This window comes from Taeniopygia guttata, chromosome 6 (genome assembly GCF_048771995.1).
Source record: "Taeniopygia guttata chromosome 6, bTaeGut7.mat, whole genome shotgun sequence".
NCBI classification, from domain to species: Eukaryota; Metazoa; Chordata; class Aves; order Passeriformes; family Estrildidae; genus Taeniopygia; species Taeniopygia guttata.
Window position 1 is genome coordinate 33,861,335 of NC_133031.1, and position 18,406 is coordinate 33,879,740.

Consider the following 18,406-nt stretch of genomic DNA (forward strand, 5'->3'; position numbering starts at 1 on the left):
ATCTGACCATGACAAGCTGCATTCTAGAATTACAACCTCATACTGGGTGTGACAAACTGCATTTGAAGTTACATCTTCCAGCACCACAAACAGCAATGGAGAAAACACCAACTCCTGCTAAAGCAATTGTGTTATCCCAGTAACCACAGTAAAACCAGCAGAGACTTGCCAAAACCTCCCCCCCCCCGAAGTTTCAGTGTTCCCTGCAAGAGGGAACCCCAAAAATCACCTTGCACCTCCCACACATGGTCTTTAATTCACCTGTGACCCCTGACCATTGCTCCTTTCAGAGTCCATAATCTAAATACTCTTACAGCTGGACAGGGGGAACTGAAAACCACCCCAACTTCTAGGGCAGGTGTAAGTCATCAGCCCAAATTGAAAAGCTGTTCAGCAGAAGCTCCACTCCTCACTTCTATAACTTACTACAACCAAAGTACAAAGCAAAGCCAGGAACACTCACCAGATCTATGTCAGGAGTAAATGTGACACCCATCAGGTTTTATGAGACAGCATCATCCACCACATCTTAACAAAACACTTGCCAATTGCCAGTGCTGTGTTCCGAGCAGCTTTTCAATTTCTTCTGCTTTAAACAGGAAGCCTCTTTCAATTCCCACAGCTAGTAAACAACCCAGAACATCCAGGGAAAATTAACCTACCTTTTCCGAATGGTTGGGCAAACCCAGATTCAGAGTTGTTTTTTTTTTACTAGTATATTTCATTCTTGCCAGAGTCAGCTGAACTGAAGAAGTTTTATTTGAACTGCAGCCAGCCTGATGGATAAATCAACTTTTCTGGCCAAAGGCATCATTATGTTACTCCCAGCTCATGCCTGGGACCTCAGCCCCCTTTGAGGCTGATGGGTTTTTTTCTGATACAGGGAATATTATCACCAGATCCCAGTGACAAATCTGTGTACTGAAGTGCCAGCGCTAAAGATGACAGTTTGTGCTGCAGTTCTTGCTGTGGGGAAATTCCTTTGAGTGTTTTCCATCTGGGAAAAGCAGGAGTGGAAAAAGGGCACAACTTTGCCCTCGGAGGAGGGGGGATGAGAGGGAGTTGTCAGCAAAGGGGCTCTGGGGTGGCAGCTCCAGGGGGCATCGAGCTCTGGAGCCACCCTGCCAGCCAAACCCCCAGAGCCACACGGGCTGGAAAACTACCTTAAAAAGAGGGAAAGCTGACAGCGAGAAAACATCATCTATGATTTGTACACTATAAAATTGACTATAAAACCCTGGACAGGGGAAGCATCTCAGTCTGAAATTCTAGGAGAGAAAGGAAGAGTCAAACGCTCCTGCAATCCGTGTTCCTAAACACAGGAGAGTGCCACCACTCTGACCGAACCACCTTATTTTCTGTTCAGCTTCACAAACACTTGGTTGTAACTTTGAAAGGGAAAGATATTCTGATTGCCCATGACTGGAGAGAGCTTGGATCAAGTGAGGAACAGCCCTTAGCCCCCAGATGCGCCCGGGTTCACTAAGGATGAAAGCCAACCTCTGTCCCCCCTAATGGCTAACAGGTGGGTTTCACAAACGCCTCCAAAAATAAAAAACTCCTTTCTAAAAATACCACCCTGCATTCACAACGCCAGATTTTCCAGAAAAATACTGACGATAGCTGACGTCTCCCAAACTATCGCTTTTACGGGAACTTGGGGCTGCCCCTGCAGCAGAAAGTTTTGTGAGGCAAAGAACAGAAATCCTTGTTTAAGACTCGAGCCCCGTGGACGGACCCATTCCCTCAGCCAGCTCCAGAGCTCGAGCACAAATCAGCTTTATGGAAGTAACAGATTACAGAACACATCGCTACTAATAATTTTTTTTTTTTTTTTTTACTAGAGGATGCGTAATTGAAATGTCTGAGATCCAACAATCACCTCTGAATTCATAAATACCTCATAGTATTCCAAACACACTCTCCTATAATGAGACCATCTTCAATTTTCCTTGGCAAAGACAGACCTTTAAAGAATGCTAAAGCAGGTCGGCGCCCTTACGCACTGATGGAAACAGGAACAAAAGCATTTTGTCACCAGGCATCTCGTCTATCATTATTTTCCTCACTCTGCTTAAACAAACCTAGAAGTACGTGCATTTTCTTCCTCCCCCCTCCCCAAATATCCGCAAAAACTGCGATTTCATCCCGAAGGAAAGGCACCATCTGTATGGAAACAAGGGACCGTTACACAGAACCGTCACCGCTTCTTTTCCTGCCCCACTCATGTTTGCTAAAACACAGGATTAAAATGTCATCCCATCCCTCCCGTTCTAGGGCGCCGTGTGTATTCCTCTCCTCTGGTCACGGTATACTTAATCAAGTGTGAATGATTAAAGTACTTCAATTAGAGCTACGTACATCCATTGCAGGCAATTGAAAGGCAGCGCAGAAGTGCAGCTGAAAGAAGAAATTACTTCTACTACTTTGAGATCTCCATCTCCTACTTTCCTCCTCCCCAGCACAGCCAGAGCCCTGGGACCCGGCAAAGTACCAGGCGCTGAGCTCCAGCCAGGATTTACCTTAGGGGCACGTCCCTCGGCAGGACAAAAAGCTATTCTTTCCCCCTCAGCAAGTCCTGCAAGTTTTGGGGTGGGGGGGAAATGTTTTTTTATTTTTTTTTTTTTAATCGTGAGGCGGAGGGGTGTGAAAAGAGCAATCTCAGCGCCTAAATCCACGCACCCCCTCTGATTTTCCATTCTGGTGATACCAGGGAAGGGTTTAAAATGGTCAAATCGAGGTGGGGGGGGGGGAATATATGTAATGAATAAATAGTGGGGAAATTATTCTGAGCTCTGGCGGAGGGGTACAAGGAGGGAGGGAAGGAGCGAGGCGCGGCCCCGCGGACACCGCGCACCTCCGCGGCTTGGAAGCGTGGAGAGTTGCTAAGTGACTGAGGGGCGAGCGCGGTTATTCAGCAGTAATAAAATAATTTTTTAAAAAATTAAAATTAAAAAAAAATACTAAACCAATTCCCCCCAACCCCGTAATCTACCGAAAATTAAGATTAAAAAAGAAAAAAGGCAATAACTAAATACACTATCCCCCCCCCCAAAAAAAAAAAAAAATTATAAACGCAGCGCAAGACGGCGGCTGCTCCGCGTCCCCCGGAGCATCGGCCGCGCCGCACCGCGGGGTTCCCCCCTTCCCAAACTTTCCTGCCGCCGCCGCCCCGTTAATCCCCCGGCAGATGTTGTCGGCGGCTCTCGGCACTAAGTAAACAATGCGGGGCCCGGCACAACAAAAGATTTCCCACTTCACCCCGCCGCTCCGCGCCCACCCGCGCAACTTGCGCGGCCGCCTCCCTCCACCATCACATTTCCACCTACCCTCCCCTCCCCGCATTTTTTTTTTTTTTCCCTCCTCTGTCCCTCTCGCCGGTGAGGTTGACTAAAGCAAAGATGTCCTCGCTTTTCCCTTGTCCTTCTCGCCGGGAAGCGCAGCCGCCGCCGCTCCCTTACCTGCTCCCGGCCGCCGTCAGCCCCGCGCCGCTCTTCACCGCCGCATCCCTTCCCGCATCCACCGCCGGGCTCTGCTTGCCGGAGATCCACCTTAAAAACGCCACCAGCTCGCACACCGCACAAAAAAAAAAAAAAAACTTAATCCTTCCCCCCCACCCCCCCTTTTCCCCGCTCTCCTGCTCCGCCCGCCGCCGCGCCGGGAGCGGACGGGGGCACCGGAGCCCCGCAGCAGCAGTGGAGAGGATGCTAATTGCAACTTGGGGGGGAGGGCCGCTCTTCCCCCCCCCCCCCCCCCCTTTCCTTCTTCCTCTTTTTTTTTTTTCCCTTTTTTGTTTGGGTGGGTTTTTTTTTTCGGTTGGGTTTTTTGTGTTTTGTGTTTTTTTGTTTTTTTTTTTTTTTAAGCCAGAAAGTGCCCGGGCGGCGTTGGGCGGAGCAGCCGCTCCCCCTCGCCACGCTGGGTGAGCGGAGAGCGAGGAGAGGTAGAGGCTCTCCTCTCACTGCCTCGCTTTTTCTTTTTTTTTTTTTCTCCCTTCTTTTTCTCCTTTTTTTTTTTTTTTTTTTTTTTTTTTTTTTTTTTTTGGCAATAGGCGGGGTCTCTCCTTACAAACCAATGACACAAACCCACATGGACCAGCCTCGCCCCCTATAGATACTCTTCACTACAAATAGGCTCTCTCGGGGGATTAGTGGATCAGCTAAAGTACAAACAGACGCAGCGAGGAAGGGGCGGGGGAGGCGCCGGGGGTGGGGAGCGGCAGCGGGACCGTGCGGGGCAGGGCAGGGGCTCGGCGGGGCTCCGGGGGCGGGGAAGGGGCTCCGCGGGGCGCGGCGCCTGTTGCGCTCGGCGGAGGGGGGGGGAGGGCGGGGGCAGCAGCAGCGGCCGCCGCCGCCTTTGTTCGGCCACCCGCGCTCAGCGCGCCCGGCCCGGCCCCGCGGCAGCGCCGGCACCGCCGCCGGCCCCGGGGCACGCCCGGCCCGGCCCGCACCGCGATCGTTCCCGGGACACGCCCGGCCCGGCCCGAACCGCGATCGCTGCCCGGCCCCGGGGCACGCCCGGCCCGGCCCGCACCGCGATCGTTCCCCGGCCCCGGGGCACGCCCGGCCCGGCCCCGCACCGCGATCGCTGCCCGGCCCCCGGTTGGTGTGAGCGCGGGGTGATCGCGGCCCGGCGTTCGGCCCGGTGCGAGAGAACGAGAGCGCGCTCGGCGCGCATCTGTTTGTGTTTGTATTCCGTATTACCCCCGTAGATTTGGGAATTAGTCTTTTGACAGACATTCTTCATCTGCTTATCGCAAGAATGTGGGCAGGTGGTGATCCCATCTTTTTGTTGTAGAATCATCAAGCGTCCTGCATTATATATATATATATATATCCCGTGCTTCTCAATCAGCCTGGGAAACAGTACATTCCTTTTCCGCCCTAATAAAACCCTTGAGCCAGCTCAATTGTCCATGAGAATAAATCAGCGAGCTTCAGTTTTTGTGGGTGGAATTACACGGTTAAGGGCTTAAAGATCTTGATTCTTATGAGCACGTTGTACGTCCTTGGTGGATGTTTGCACCACGTCCATCATTTGTCCTCCCAGCACCTGCTGCCGGGGGCTGCTGCCGCTGTCCCACAGAAGCTGGAGCCAGGATTCCCCGTGGTGTCAGTGCAGAGATGGCCACAGCTGTGGCCACCCCGTGATGCCCGGGCTCTGCACGATGTGGTTACAGCCGGGCACCTCAATGCAGAGTTTAGCAAAATTCAGCAGCTTTCAGCTGAAAGATGCATCTGATTCTGCACTTTTCCCTTTGGCAAAAGTCCCTCTAAAGGGAAAACTCTGCTTGCCTGGAGGAAACCTCAACATGAAAATCACAATTTCCATATTACTGGGACTTCCTGGATTTCCTTCATGGGCGGCACTGCTAACTGTCAAAATATTGTGGGCAGCTCCTTTGCACGTGGGATGCAGTGGATGAAGGGATTTGCACTGACCAAGGCCTTGCTCCTGGCATTGCAGTGGGGATTTTTTTACACCACAACCCTGCTCTCACTTTGCTTTACCCAATTTGCTTTGTTAAACATTCCACACACAGTGTATGGGGGTGCCGGGTAGGAACACAGCAATTGCTTCCAATAAATAACCCTGAGTTCATGATGTAAACAAAAGCAGTGACATAAGTTGAGGCCAAAGACACAAATAATTATTTCATTACCAGAGCAATTAGGTTACAGGTTGTAAAGGAGAAAGCTCTGAAGCTACACATCTTCGACTTTAGCAGGGGGCAATCCTCAGGCATGTGGATTTTTCTTCAAACTATTTGGATTGCGATCGAACATTCATCAAGTGTGAAATAGCCTTTGTAATGAGATGCTCGGAAAGAAGATACACAGTGGGTTCAGTGGGAGGCCTGGAACGACGGGGGTTTAACTTCCAATTGCAGCTTTTAAAACTTCCATTCAGCTGCTGTCCAACCTTGAAGGAGCTTCAGTTCCTCCAGCGCCTCATTGGTTTGTGTAAAATTTAGTGTGTGCTCAGAGTGGGGTGTTTTGGCTTCCCAGAGTTTGGGAGCAGCAGTTTTGGGACAAGTGGAAGAATTAACAGCCCAAGAGGAGGATTGTTCTGCTGTGTGCAGGCACAGACCAGACCTCTCTCCTGGCCTCTTTCCTGCAGGTTGTTTCTAGATTTTACCCAACTTCTGGCCCGATGTTTCAGGCAGTTACTGAAAAGAAAGGTTCCACCCATCTCTGAGGCACCCAAGCTTATGGACTCACTGGGGATGGCTGTGCTGATAATCCCTGCTAGGAGAAAACCAGTCCTGCTGAGGGATGCCTGCAAAGCAAATCCAAGCTGTTCCTCTGTTCCACTTATTTTATCAGTACTGAAAAGTTCCTGGTAACAGTTAGGGACCAAGCTCTTCCAGCATAATTTTTTGTGAAATCAAATTAACTTTTGAAAATTCACTTCCTACAATTCCCTCCAGTATGAGAACTGAGTGTTTGGGGTGCAGGATTTACACGATGCCCCTGTTCCCTGCCAGTCAGGGCTCACCTCCCTTGCTGGAATAATGCTGCTCACCCAGTGTTGCAGCTTTAATCACTAAAACATAACAGAAAGTTTGCAGCCCCTGTGTCTGTGCTGGTTCTATTTGACGAATTTGTAATTATTTTTAGTAAGGGATGACATGCTTCTCTTGTGAACAACTTGTTTTCCCTGAGCAGGGGATTCAGGGGAATGGTGATGTTGGGATATTGTTTCCTGACCCACATGCTGGCTCTGAGCAGCTGAGCACCATCACACGAGGCTCCACCAACCGGGAGCAAATCACACTTTGCCTCTACACTTCACCGACACGTCAGCCTGGGAGCAGCACCTCCTGCTGCACTGCTACGCCTCGAGGAACTAAAAAAATAATAATAATAAATAAAATTTACAGCCTGCTTTTCATAAAAGGGTTGATTTGCAGATGCAAATGTGGGCCTTGATCCTGCAAAGATGATGCTCCTGCGTCGCTTTTATGTAGCGCGAGGAGTCGCGGTGACTTCAGCTGGATGACTCTCAGTGCATAAATTTCAGTGCCAGCATCTCTCTCCCTGCAGATTTAGAGTATCTGTTGACTAGAATAGACCAGTTATTTTACTGCTCCAAGTGTTTGTGCAACTTAGTTACTCGGTGCTAGGCAGGAACAGGCAGACACAAATCCTGCCTCGATCCTTCTGAGCTGCATTTGATCGTTAGAAATGAGATTTGGATGTGAGGAACACTGAGTATCCAGCACCAGCATCAATACCCCATTTATTTTTTACCAGTTTTTACAAAGGTAACTGGTTTGGAGCAGATACGCTGGCTAGGTTATAATGGATAATCATTACAATAATTGAGAAGCTGCTCATGTTTTTTTTACAAATGGCTGGCAGGAAACACTTGTTTTCTAGAAATGTAAGTCAAGAGTTTGGTTCATCTGCCTGTAATACAATTCCAGTAAGCAGGAATATGAGTACAGTAAGGCATTTTCCTTAGAGGCTTTTGTGAACGTAAATTTGGATAAATGGAGAAATGGACTGGTTTATTTTCTCACATACTCCACTTTTAATATCAGCATCCTATTTTAACTTGAAAATAGATTGAAAGAAGCACATCCTTCATTTTACTCCTGTGATTGATGCAAACCAGAGATGGATTTGTTCCAAAACATATTTGGTAAACTGTTCTGGAGCTGAGAATTTAGAAGAAGCATTGTTTTTCTCATAGTTTTAATCTCACACCAGACTGACAGGAGTGTATAAGCACCATCAAGAACAATTACTTCTAGTGGTGAGCCAAAATTCCAACATTTGGTATCAGGCTTGTGAAAGCAAATTCATTAGGAGGATGGTTCACATCACTTTTTATATTATTTACTGTAAGGATGTCATCCAGTGTGAAGGATTGCACCGGTAGAAAAAAATTGCTCTTAAAGGCAGTGTATCATCTTAGATCAGCAGCTTCCCCCTCCATTTTAGGATCAGTTTTTAGAATTTAATTACTGCAACACTATTTGTTACACATTTAAAAGGTTTTCAACCCAGACATGGAGTTTCATACCATAAGAGTAACTTAATGCAAGTGAAAAGAATTCATTCATGCCACAAGCTCTCGGTGGGAGCCCAGAGAAAGAAGGGTAGATGCATTTATCTTTTTTTTTTTTTTCTTTCTGCTTTAAAAGCACAGTGAATCTTGCTTGTCATCATGAAAAAGAAACCACCAAGGCAGGTTTCAGCGTGGAAGTTACCAGAAATAACAGTTCTCAGTACTCCATGGGAGTATCTCAAGTGGATTCCTTACAGGAGATGACCCCCGTTTGTACTCTTGCTGCCTTGCTGCTTGAGATGCTGGAATCCCCATCTGTGATCCCACACTGCTGGGAGTGGTCAGTGTGCTCCACCAGGGTCCTGAGACCCCAAATCTCCCTTGGTCCTGCCCTTCCTGCCCTCTGCCTCTGGGAGCAGGACTTGCACATCCCTGGTGATGTCCTGCTGCAGGGACACGCTGGACTTGGAGTTCCTGCTTGGGAAAGTGTGGCTTATTTGGAGGCTGGGCAGAAACTCTCCCAGCTCTCCCTCATTTTGAAAGAAAACCAAGCCCACTAAAAAATAAAATAAAATTTAAAAAAATAGCCATTTGTGCTCAGCTGCTGCTGCAAGGGCCTCCAGGAGCAGTTGGCTCCTCTGGGCCCCGGCCACGCGCTCCCAGCCCTCCCTGCCTCCTCCTGCTGCCAGCACCAGCATTTGTGCAGCTGCAAGGTGAAGTGGATCAGGGAACAGATCCAGCTGAACACTAATCCTGGTAAAGAAGTGGGGGGTGAAAAAAAATTAAAAAAAAAAAAAAAGCAGCTTATTTTCAGTTGGATCTGGTGCCCAGGCTGGTTGTGCCTTCAGAGGCTGCGGTGGGAGGAAGGAGCAGGGCTGGCTTTGTGGCAGCACTGGTTATGCTGCCTGAGGAGTTTTTGTCAGGCTATGACCTGTGTTAATGTATTACTGTGCCCGTGCCCTGGGCAGGGGAGGTGACAGAACCATGAGGCTGCATTCTGCAGGAGCTGGGGGAGAAAAGGCCCTGCTGGAGCTCATGTTTCTCCTTTAAATATGTGGTGGTGAGGGGAGACAAGCATAGGTTGGCAGGAAATGGGGTACCCACACATCATACCAGAATTTATTAATCCTTTCCTAGCTTCAACTGCAGCAACAAGTGGGCTGTAAGACCAGCAAAACACCTGGGATCTCCTAATACAATATATAAAACAATTTAGTTCAGCAGTACATTGATCGTAATAGTAGCAGTTGTGTTGTAATCTGGGCTCGGCATCGTACTTTCCTCACATCAAATTAAATATAGATTTTGAGTGATTTCCACAAAGTCCCACAAATTTAGGGGCTGGGTGATGTTTTATATAATATGTTGGTGTTATCCCTTCTTGGAAAATTTATTCCCATTGAGAAAGGAAAAGAGTTCCATGCTGAGAACTCTTGAATTGAATCGATGATTAGAACGAGGCAATACATATTACTTCTGCCCTACTACAGCCACTGAATTCAAATCGGTGGGAAATTCTCAAATCCATTTCCCTTTGCAAACATGAGCAAAAGGATGCCAACATGCAATAAAATTCTCTTTTCATAATCCTGTTGTGGGTTTTTTTACCCCTGCATGCGTGTGAAACCATTATGCAGAACTGTTGGGGTATTTTTATTCCCATTTTCTTGGGTTTATATTCTTACAAGTCTGGAGAAAAGCCTCACAGAGTGCATGCACATTTGTACACCCCTTCCATAAAACATCTTAATGTCATCGCTGCATGAGCAGAATTGTTCTGCTGATAGAACACAAGGCTGATGTTTAATCTTTCCAGGAAAGTTTAATAAAAGGTGCTTGAATCAATCTGTCTGGTTTAAAGTTTGAAGGGCATTTGGATGCCCTAATTTGATGTATGTGCCAGGTGTTTCTAAACAAATAGTTATCAGATAAAAACATTTCCTGCTCCCTCTCCCTTATCATGGACTTCCTCAACCTTTACCTTCCATAAACTCCAGCTTGTTTCAATGGCCTCTATTTCCAACATCCTGTAATAGCTTAATGGAAAACTCTGCAGCACCCAGCCTCTACCTCTATAGCTGTTATTGGTTTGTAAATTAGTTATGGGGAGATTTAACATTTTAATAGTGACAGAGAAGAGTCTGGTTACAAAATGAAAAGGTGGACTGGGCATTCCAAACACTGGGAATGCCCCTGCATAGGCACTGCTGGTGCTTGGAGTGGAATGTGGGCTTGTGTTCCTCAGCCCCGACTCACGGAGCCTTATTCTCTCTGTCACTCACTGTTTGGATTACAGTCACGCCTGGGGCATCATCTGAGATCTGTCTGCAAAAGAGCTGGCCAAAGGGGGTATGACAGATGTCTGCAACCCTCAAGGGTGTGGGAGAGGGAATAGGGAACGAGGATGAATTCTTATAACACGAGAATCTATCAAATCATCATTACGTATCAGCTTTTATATCTGAGCATCTTTTCTCATGGTACAAAATTAAATAGTGCACCCAAAATGCTGGGGAGCCAAACCAGCTCCTGGGGCTGAAATAATCTTGTATACAGGTCCATCAGGGGTTACTGCACAGGGCCATCTAGGCACAGTCTCTGGGTTCATGCTGTTGGGAGCTGGAAGGGATATTTCTGTCTCTCAGAATTTGCCCTGGGGCATCCAGTGCAACCCTGTTAGAGACAAGGGCTGGGGCAAGGCAGCAGCCAGCAGCTCTGACCTTGTCCTCCTGTGCTGGCTGTCCTTGGGAAGATCATCCCAGTCCCAAAGCACCTGCAGGCTGTGAGTCAGAGAGGTACCTGGGGAGCAGCCATGAAGTGCAGAGTCCCTGGGCAGGGCAGGAGAAGCTGCTTCCCGGCCAGCATCCTCCTCAGCAGAGCCCGCAGTCTCCTATGCTAATTAGGAACTTACCGGCATAAAACTGAAGCAGTGCAGCCCTGCACGAGGCCCTCCAAGGATTTCAGTGCCTGGAAGGCATAAGTTGCATTTCATTGATAGTACAATTGTGTCTTAAATCTCTGTGGTCACCAGAGATGTAGCAAGCGTGGTGTCAGCTCGGGGGCGAGCGAGGGAAATGCAGATAAGGCGGTGTTGGTGCACAAGTACAAAGGGGACTGAGCTGGGTGAGCTTTGTGCCCTCCACTGCCATCCAAACAGCCCAGGGCCACCCAGCACAGGCTCCTGTGTAGGGCACCCCCACCACATGAGACTGGCAGCGGATCTGGCTGGGAATTTAAAAAAAGAACATCGTCCCAGAGGTTGGTTGGGTGTTTGGGAGTGATTCTGCCCATGCACAGCCAGAAAAGCTACCTGCACTCACCCTCCCAATTCTGCATTTAGACTGAAGGGTTTCCTATGGGGAAACAAAGCCCTGTAGCCAAATCTCAGCCAGCCCTGCCAAAAGCTGCTCAGCACCAGGTTAATTCAGAACCCCAGAATCTCAGAGCAGTCCCAGCTGCTGTGTGTGTTGAAGCAAAGGACAATCCACCTGAAAGCAGCCACTGCCACAGCAGTGACTACTACAAAGGGAATTTTGGAGTTTTTAAACTGAAGAAGTTGTATATTGGAAGTCCTATTTTCATATAATTACACTGGTGTAAACATATCCTGTACCATCTTGCCTATTCTCCTTTCCAAACTGGAAGAAGCTGCACTGGTGTCTGCATTCCTTTTAGCAACTGAATTGTGTCCCCAGGAGGATTTTTGTTGCTTTAACAGCAATGTTATCAAAGCAACAGACTTTTGTGGTGAAGACCAGTCCTTAGTTTCTAAGTAAGCATTTTCACTTCTTACTTGGCAGTAAACAAGCTGTAGGAATTCAATTCTTTAAAGAGAAAGATAAAAGGCACAGAAGATCTGTTCTCTTACATTCCTATTTCCTGAATAAACTTCAGAACATAGCAGCCAGAGAAATCAGACAATGATTAAAGTTTGAAAAGACCTCTAAGATGTCGTCAATCTTTGCCATTAAATCCCCAGGAAACTTAAATTTCCAGGATCTGTGGTCAGAAAAAAAATCTCCAAGACAGAGAAACAGGATGGATGCTCCTGTTTGTTCCAGCATCTTTTTGAAATGCCTATAATGCAGCCAATTTTCTGCTGCCTTTTAGTACCTAACACCTTCTCCCATGGTTTGGGGGAGATTCCAGGATGAGAAGTTTCTGATCCTGTTCTGAGAAGCATTATGCATTCCATGGTGACAGCTAATATAATATAATATAATATAATATAATATAATATAATATAATATAATATAATATAATATAATGCAATATATTGCAGGTACTAGTTATGTGTATAGACTGTTCTGGTTTGGGATATTTCCTTGTCTGGAACACATCTTTTCCCCCTGCTTCCCTGTATGAGCTCTGCTCAAGCCCTTTGCAGCCCCAAGGTTTTGGTGAGTGCATCCAGTACCACCATGAAGGGCCCTGGGAGGTGCAGCAGTATTTGGGTGGGCATCTGAGCTACAGGCACATCTCCCAAACCAGAATTCCATGCTGTCCTCTCTCCAAAGCACACATTGTGTAGCAACAGGGACAGCTGCTCTCCTTGGGAAAGCAAGCAGAAGTCTTCACTAGCCAGGCTCAAAAAATCTGAAATACTTTGACAAGTGAAGAGGATTTTTCAACTGCCATTAATCCTGTTTTCTAAGGAAATTTTAGTTCATGAAAGGAAGCATCTCATTGAAATGTCAAGCTCCTAAAGCTACAGGGGCTGAGAGTGGAGGGGTTCTTGTTGAGAAGCTGGGGAGCAGCAGCAATGCCCCTGAGCTGCCATGGCTCTCAGCAGTGTGAGCAAACAGGAGTTTTATAAAACACAAATGCAATGTGATTTCCAGATAAACTTTTCTCTGAGAAGTCTGTTGGGTATGGATCCTGAGCTAAGCAGTTGCTCATTACTGGAATTAACTCATCCTGCCTTTATTGCTGTGCAGTAGCAAGTATGGGAATAACTCCTGTGAATAGCTCAGCCTAAACTAAAATCCTGGGAAATGGGTTTGGGTAGGGCTTAGGTTTTGTTTAAACAAATAAACAGAAAGTACAAAAAGGAAAGAACTACTCAGAGCCAAGCCCAAAGGGATTGTGTCGTGCAAACCAACATTGGCATTCATCCTCTGCAGGTTTTTATCTAATTTAGATAAATATCTAAATCAAATTTCATTTGCAAAACAAAAAGAGGCACTTAATCTAGAAAATATCGAACTGGGAAACTGGGAAACTTTTTCATTTGGGGCTTTTATTCTACAGGAGGCTATTTCCTGAAATCATGATGAATTTGCAAATAGTTTCAGCTGTCCCAAAATTACACTTTTCAGCAAACAGCTACTTGTGTGATGAAAATCACTCAGCTGTTACCAAGGTCTTGGCTAGCTCTGGCTGTTACATTTCCAATGGGATTTTGCTACAACAGTTAAGCAGGAGCAGCTTGGGAGTTTAAATATGGATAATTCCCCCCGTCCTGTTGCAACTCCTGCAGCTTCAGCTTTTCCCTGCCTCCTGTGTGCTGGGGATGTGCAGAGGGATGGCAGCAACTGCTTCTGGAGCATCCTTCAGGAGGCTGCAAGGACAAGGTGCAGCATTTGGGATGAAGTCCAAAGGAGTTTCAAAGTGTAAGTGGAGAGGGAGGGCTGGGTGGAGAGCCCAGGTGGAGCTGGGCAGGGCTGGAGGATCTCTGTGGGAAGAGCAGCATCCTGGCTGCCAGCTATCAAATAGAAATGTTATCTAGTGAGGGAGGCTGGGGGAAAAAAAAAGAGCTTTAAAATCCAGTTTTACACACATTGTGTTTTGAGTAAATATTATTTTAGCTATCTAAAGTATTCAAACTAATCACGGCAGTTTCCTTTAATGCCTGCCATTCCAGGCACAAGGTTTATTTACTGTAATGTAATACATCTTGAGGGAATGTCGTATGCAGATATTAGCAATTAACTCATTAATCTAAAAATCACAATTCTTGCAATTAATAGAGCACTGCACAGTCACTCTAATTACAAATTCTGCATAAAAGGCCAGTCTCACAGGGAACATGTAGCCTCCTAATTAGCCAAGATTTCAAAGGCAGACAGAAAATTGAGATGTTGAGGGTCAGGGAGGGAAAAATGTGACTACAGTGCACTGTGAGCATATGTGACAGCAGGACTGACAAGCAGTGCATGGAGAGTTCCTGTGTGGGGTGGCACTCACCTGCCCAGGACAGGATTTTGGATTTTGGGGGGGAGGCACCACGGGGTCCTGTGGACCCTCCAGGTGGGCATTTCCCAAACCTTTGCAGGGCAGTGAGGCAGAGAAGCCTGAGAAAGGCACTGCTTTATCTGCTGGGACAGGCACAGCCATGGTGGGCTCAGGGCTGGGGAGCAGCCCCTGGGGATGCTGGAATGGGGCTCAGCATTTCCTGCCCAGGTCCCACAGCTCGGAGCCTCCTGGCTCCAGGCCAGCAAAGCACTTCTGTGTGCTTCAGCTGTAAGGACAGGAATAATCCTGCTCATTTCCTTGGGGCTGCTCCCACACTTAAGGACTGGTGGGTTTGGAAAAAGTGCTCAGCGTGAAGCAGGAGCAAGTACTCCATGGCTTTCACTCTTTCAGCATTATGATGAATTATGAAAAAAATTTAAATAAATTAAAACCAGACAAAAAAAAAAAAAATTAAATTAAATAAATTAAAAAATTAAAAAATAAATTAAAGGTCTTCTAAATTACTTTAAATTATATGATTTTTTTTTCTTCTACATAAGTAAAATGAGGAGTTCGACTTATATCTTCACCACATAATTCAAAAGGTCACAAGGCCTATAATTACAAAACCTTTTAAGGATTTATTGACTAATAAAACACTATCGACAAAGATATTTATGTTTTTAACCCAATCCTTAAATATTTTGTCTTATAGACTCATATTACAGTATAAATTTTCTTAACCAATCATGTATAAAGCACAAATCTACAGTACTAAATTCTAAACTTCTTGTTTATTTTTAAAACTGCTTTTATTTTTTCAATATCTTAAACTCTAAACCCCTAAACTTTCCTCTTCTTAACATGTTTCTACTTTAAACTGTAAATCCACATTCTCGCTTCTAGCATGTAAGTTTAAAAATCTTTTCCAAGTTCTTTGATCAAATCCTGTGTTTAATTCTAAGCTTTGACTTACAGACCCAAAGTTCTAAGAATTCCCTACATTTCAAATTCCAGCACAGCATCTCTGTTTTTCCAGCTATAAATGACAGCAAGAAGACACAGTTCCCTTGGTGCTCCTGTGCCAACCGGTTTGGTGGCAGAGCCCTGGCACCAACACCTGCCTCTGGGGTCACCCTCCTGCCCTTGGGGTCACCCACCTATCTGAGGAGTCACCCACCTGTCCCTGGGGTCACCCCCCTGTCCCCAGGGGAGCTGCTGTGCTCGCTGCCCATCCCAGCAGGAGCACCAGTCCTGGCACTGCATCCCTGCCAGGGCTCCAGGGAACATCCCCAGGGATGCTGTGGGAAGTGTTTCCTCTGCCAGGCCTCCACCCTGATGCTATTGTAATCTTTATCTGCCAGCAAGAGACAGGGAGTCTGCCAGGACAGGGCTGTGTTGGTGGAAACTGTTGTCATCAGCTGCCTCAGGGTGGAAAAAAGCTGGGTAGGACAAAGCCTGTTTGACTCACAGAGTAGACTTCTCTTCCCTTGGGTTGTGTCCCTGGCCTCCAGCCTCCTGAGGAGTCTAGCACCTTATGGGTTTAGTCCCAAACAGAGTATTTTTTTCATCATAGAATTTTTTACTGATCATGTCCCAGAGATAAATCCCTGTGTGGGCAGCGATCTTTTTAGGCAGCACCATGTTTTCTGTCCCATTATCCTGTCTTGCTTGCAGGACCCTTTCAACTCCAAACAAACCATCACTGGCTACGATAACATTCTTGAAGGATGCTGAAAGGTGCAGATTATAAAAAAGTCTGAGATCTTTTGGGGACTAAGAATACTTAAAATGTGTTTGGGAGAGAACTGAAGCAGGTGGAATTTCATCCTATGGAAAAATACTATCTACCTACCACTGATAAGACAGAAGTGCAGGGAGGGGTGGGATCTTGGAGGTGGAAGTTGGCCCAAAATCCCACAGAGGAGGGCTCAGAAGTGATATCAGATATTTTTATCATTTATTGGGCCATGCCAGTTGCTGCTGGTGCTGCAGTGGGACAGGAACTGAGCACCGTGGTCATCCCTTGAAGTGCACTTGAAAAGTGGTCAGATCAGTGGTTAGAATGGGAAGAAATGTTCATTTCTCTGGAAAGGTAGATGAAATGCTTAGAAAAGAAGTTCTGCTAAAATTACAGACTGTGGATTATTGTTTGCTGGGAAAGAGAGGTTCTGATGTATTTTTTAATAACAAAGGACGTGAGAATAAACAGGAGTTATTAATATATCCTTGCAGGATGCCCTGGCTGGGAGTGGGGTGAAGCTGCAAAGATCTCCAGGGCTCTTGTCTTGTGTTTGCCCTTTCCCTCCTTGTCTTAACCCAACTGTGCCTGAGCTGGCTCTGCTGCAGCAGGGCACAGTGACCTGACCTATGGCCAGAGCTGTTGGGAAACTTGGATTAATTAATTCAGGTTGTAAAGCTTCGCTGGGGCTTGGCAGGAAAGGCACGAGGGGTACATGAAGTACAGGGAAGGAGCACAATGATGCAATGTTTATGTACAGAAGAACTTAAAAGTCAAGTTTCCTTTCTTGAAATGTCCTTTTTTTAAAAACATATTAATTTCATACACATAATTGCAATTGTAGAGGGTTTTGTTGCAACCTAAGGACTGTTATTCAAGGGGCAGAAAATCAGTGTAAATCCTAAACTCTCTATGTGACTGTCACATAATTAATTACATGTTTTACCAAGATTATCTCCCCAAATGAATGATGAGAATAATATGTTTTCAATACTGTTCATTTGGTAATTAATCATTGCAGGGAAGAAACTTCATTTCAAGTATATGTAAATTATTAATCAGAAGGTTGAACCAACAACAGATCACTGGATGCCATCCAGGACAGACGAGATGTGACCACTTGCATGCACTTCTTAAAGGCAGGAATTTTATCCAGCCATTTCAAATCTCTCAGAAAAGCCAGTAACTTACACATATGCTGAGGGAAATCATGCCCAGAGTTCAAGATTCAATATCACACCACACACTGTAGAAAAGAAATGAAGACAAATAAAGTATAAAATATTTCTTAAAGCTCAAATGTAGCACTCTGTCTTGGAAGACAAAAAAGATGATAAAAAAAGAATTGGTAAGTCCAAGCTGGCAGTTATTAGAATAGTAAAAACATAGTGCTTATGTACATAATGGTTTAACTTAGATTAAAAACCATAACTTATCTGAAAACCCTCTTTTTAGTACATCGGGGGTTAAAGATGGTTCACAGCAGCTCTCACAATTAAATTGTTTTCCCCTCGCTTCAATAACCTATATTAAAAATCATTTCCTGAAAAGTAAGAAAAGATCATTATTTTGTTTGCAAACCAACCCCATGTTATTCCTTTAAAGGGAAACCATGTGGAGCTCCAGCAGTGGGATGACAGCCCTGAACCCAGGCACAGAGCCCCACTCCTCTCCTGGTGTTTCACAGAATCATGGAATCCTTTAGGCTGGAAAAGCCCCCTGAGATCACCCAGTCCAACTTGATGGGAGGGGTCTGAGGTTTACAATCACCTCCTCCCTCTGGCTATTTGTGTTTGGATGGGATAGCATTAAAAACATTTCCAAGGGTAAGAGTGCCATGTGGCATCTCCAAATGACTCTGTCCTCCCCGTTTGCCATCTGCCCTGTCCCCTTCCCAGGATTTCTGTCAGTATGTACTCAGGAATTTCCACCTCTGTAGGTGAGGGTGATGCTCCTCTTCCCTCAGCACTGGAGGAGAGCTGCTCAGGAAGCATTGGGCTCTCCCACTGAGTTTCTGAGGCACTCCCTGCCATGGTGCATCCCCAGAGGACACTGACAGCCTGTCAGTGTGGGACACAGGCACACACGGGGTGGCCCTAAGTGGCACCAAGAATTCCCATTTCCATCCCCTGCACTGGGACCTGGGTGGCTCCATCATGGAGGTGACAAGGTTAAAAAAGATTGGGAGAAATGGGAATATTCCTCCAGGCTTTGTTGTGGATGCAAAGGGCCCTTGAGGAATTAAAATATGAAGATGGAAATTGTCATCTATTTTTGGAAATGTTTTCCTCTCAGGGTCTAACTCCAAGGCTATTAATCAGCATAACAAGAAGAGGAAGAGACACTCAAAGATCAATTGCTCCTCACTGGAGAACTAGTTCAAAATAATTGTGTATGTGTTGGGGTTCTCTTTGGTGTAATTGAATGGTACCAAAAGAGTCAAGTATATTTAAGGGATAATCTCTCCTGTGCTGTAGT

At 46.1% G+C, this 18,406-nt stretch overlaps 2 protein-coding genes across 4 annotated transcripts in view; both read right to left on the reverse strand.

Moving 5' to 3' along the window:
* UROS (uroporphyrinogen III synthase) overlaps window positions 1–18,406 on the reverse strand; it is a 623,177-nt gene that overhangs the window by 427,086 nt on the left and 177,685 nt on the right. The window lies entirely within an intron of this gene.
* The window catches only part of CTBP2 (C-terminal binding protein 2), a 284,786-nt gene that overhangs the window by 127,318 nt on the left and 139,062 nt on the right, over window positions 1–18,406 (reverse strand). Inside the window, exon 1 of one of the 3 annotated variants that reach the window (XM_030276600.4) lies at window positions 3,462–3,617. The exons of 1 other annotated variant lie outside the window; for it this stretch is intronic. The gene's annotated coding sequence lies outside the window, so the exon portion shown is untranslated. Of the gene's footprint in view, window positions 1–3,461; window positions 3,618–18,406 lie in introns of those variants that run through there. One more of the 3 variants, XM_072931350.1, reaches the window with a different exon arrangement.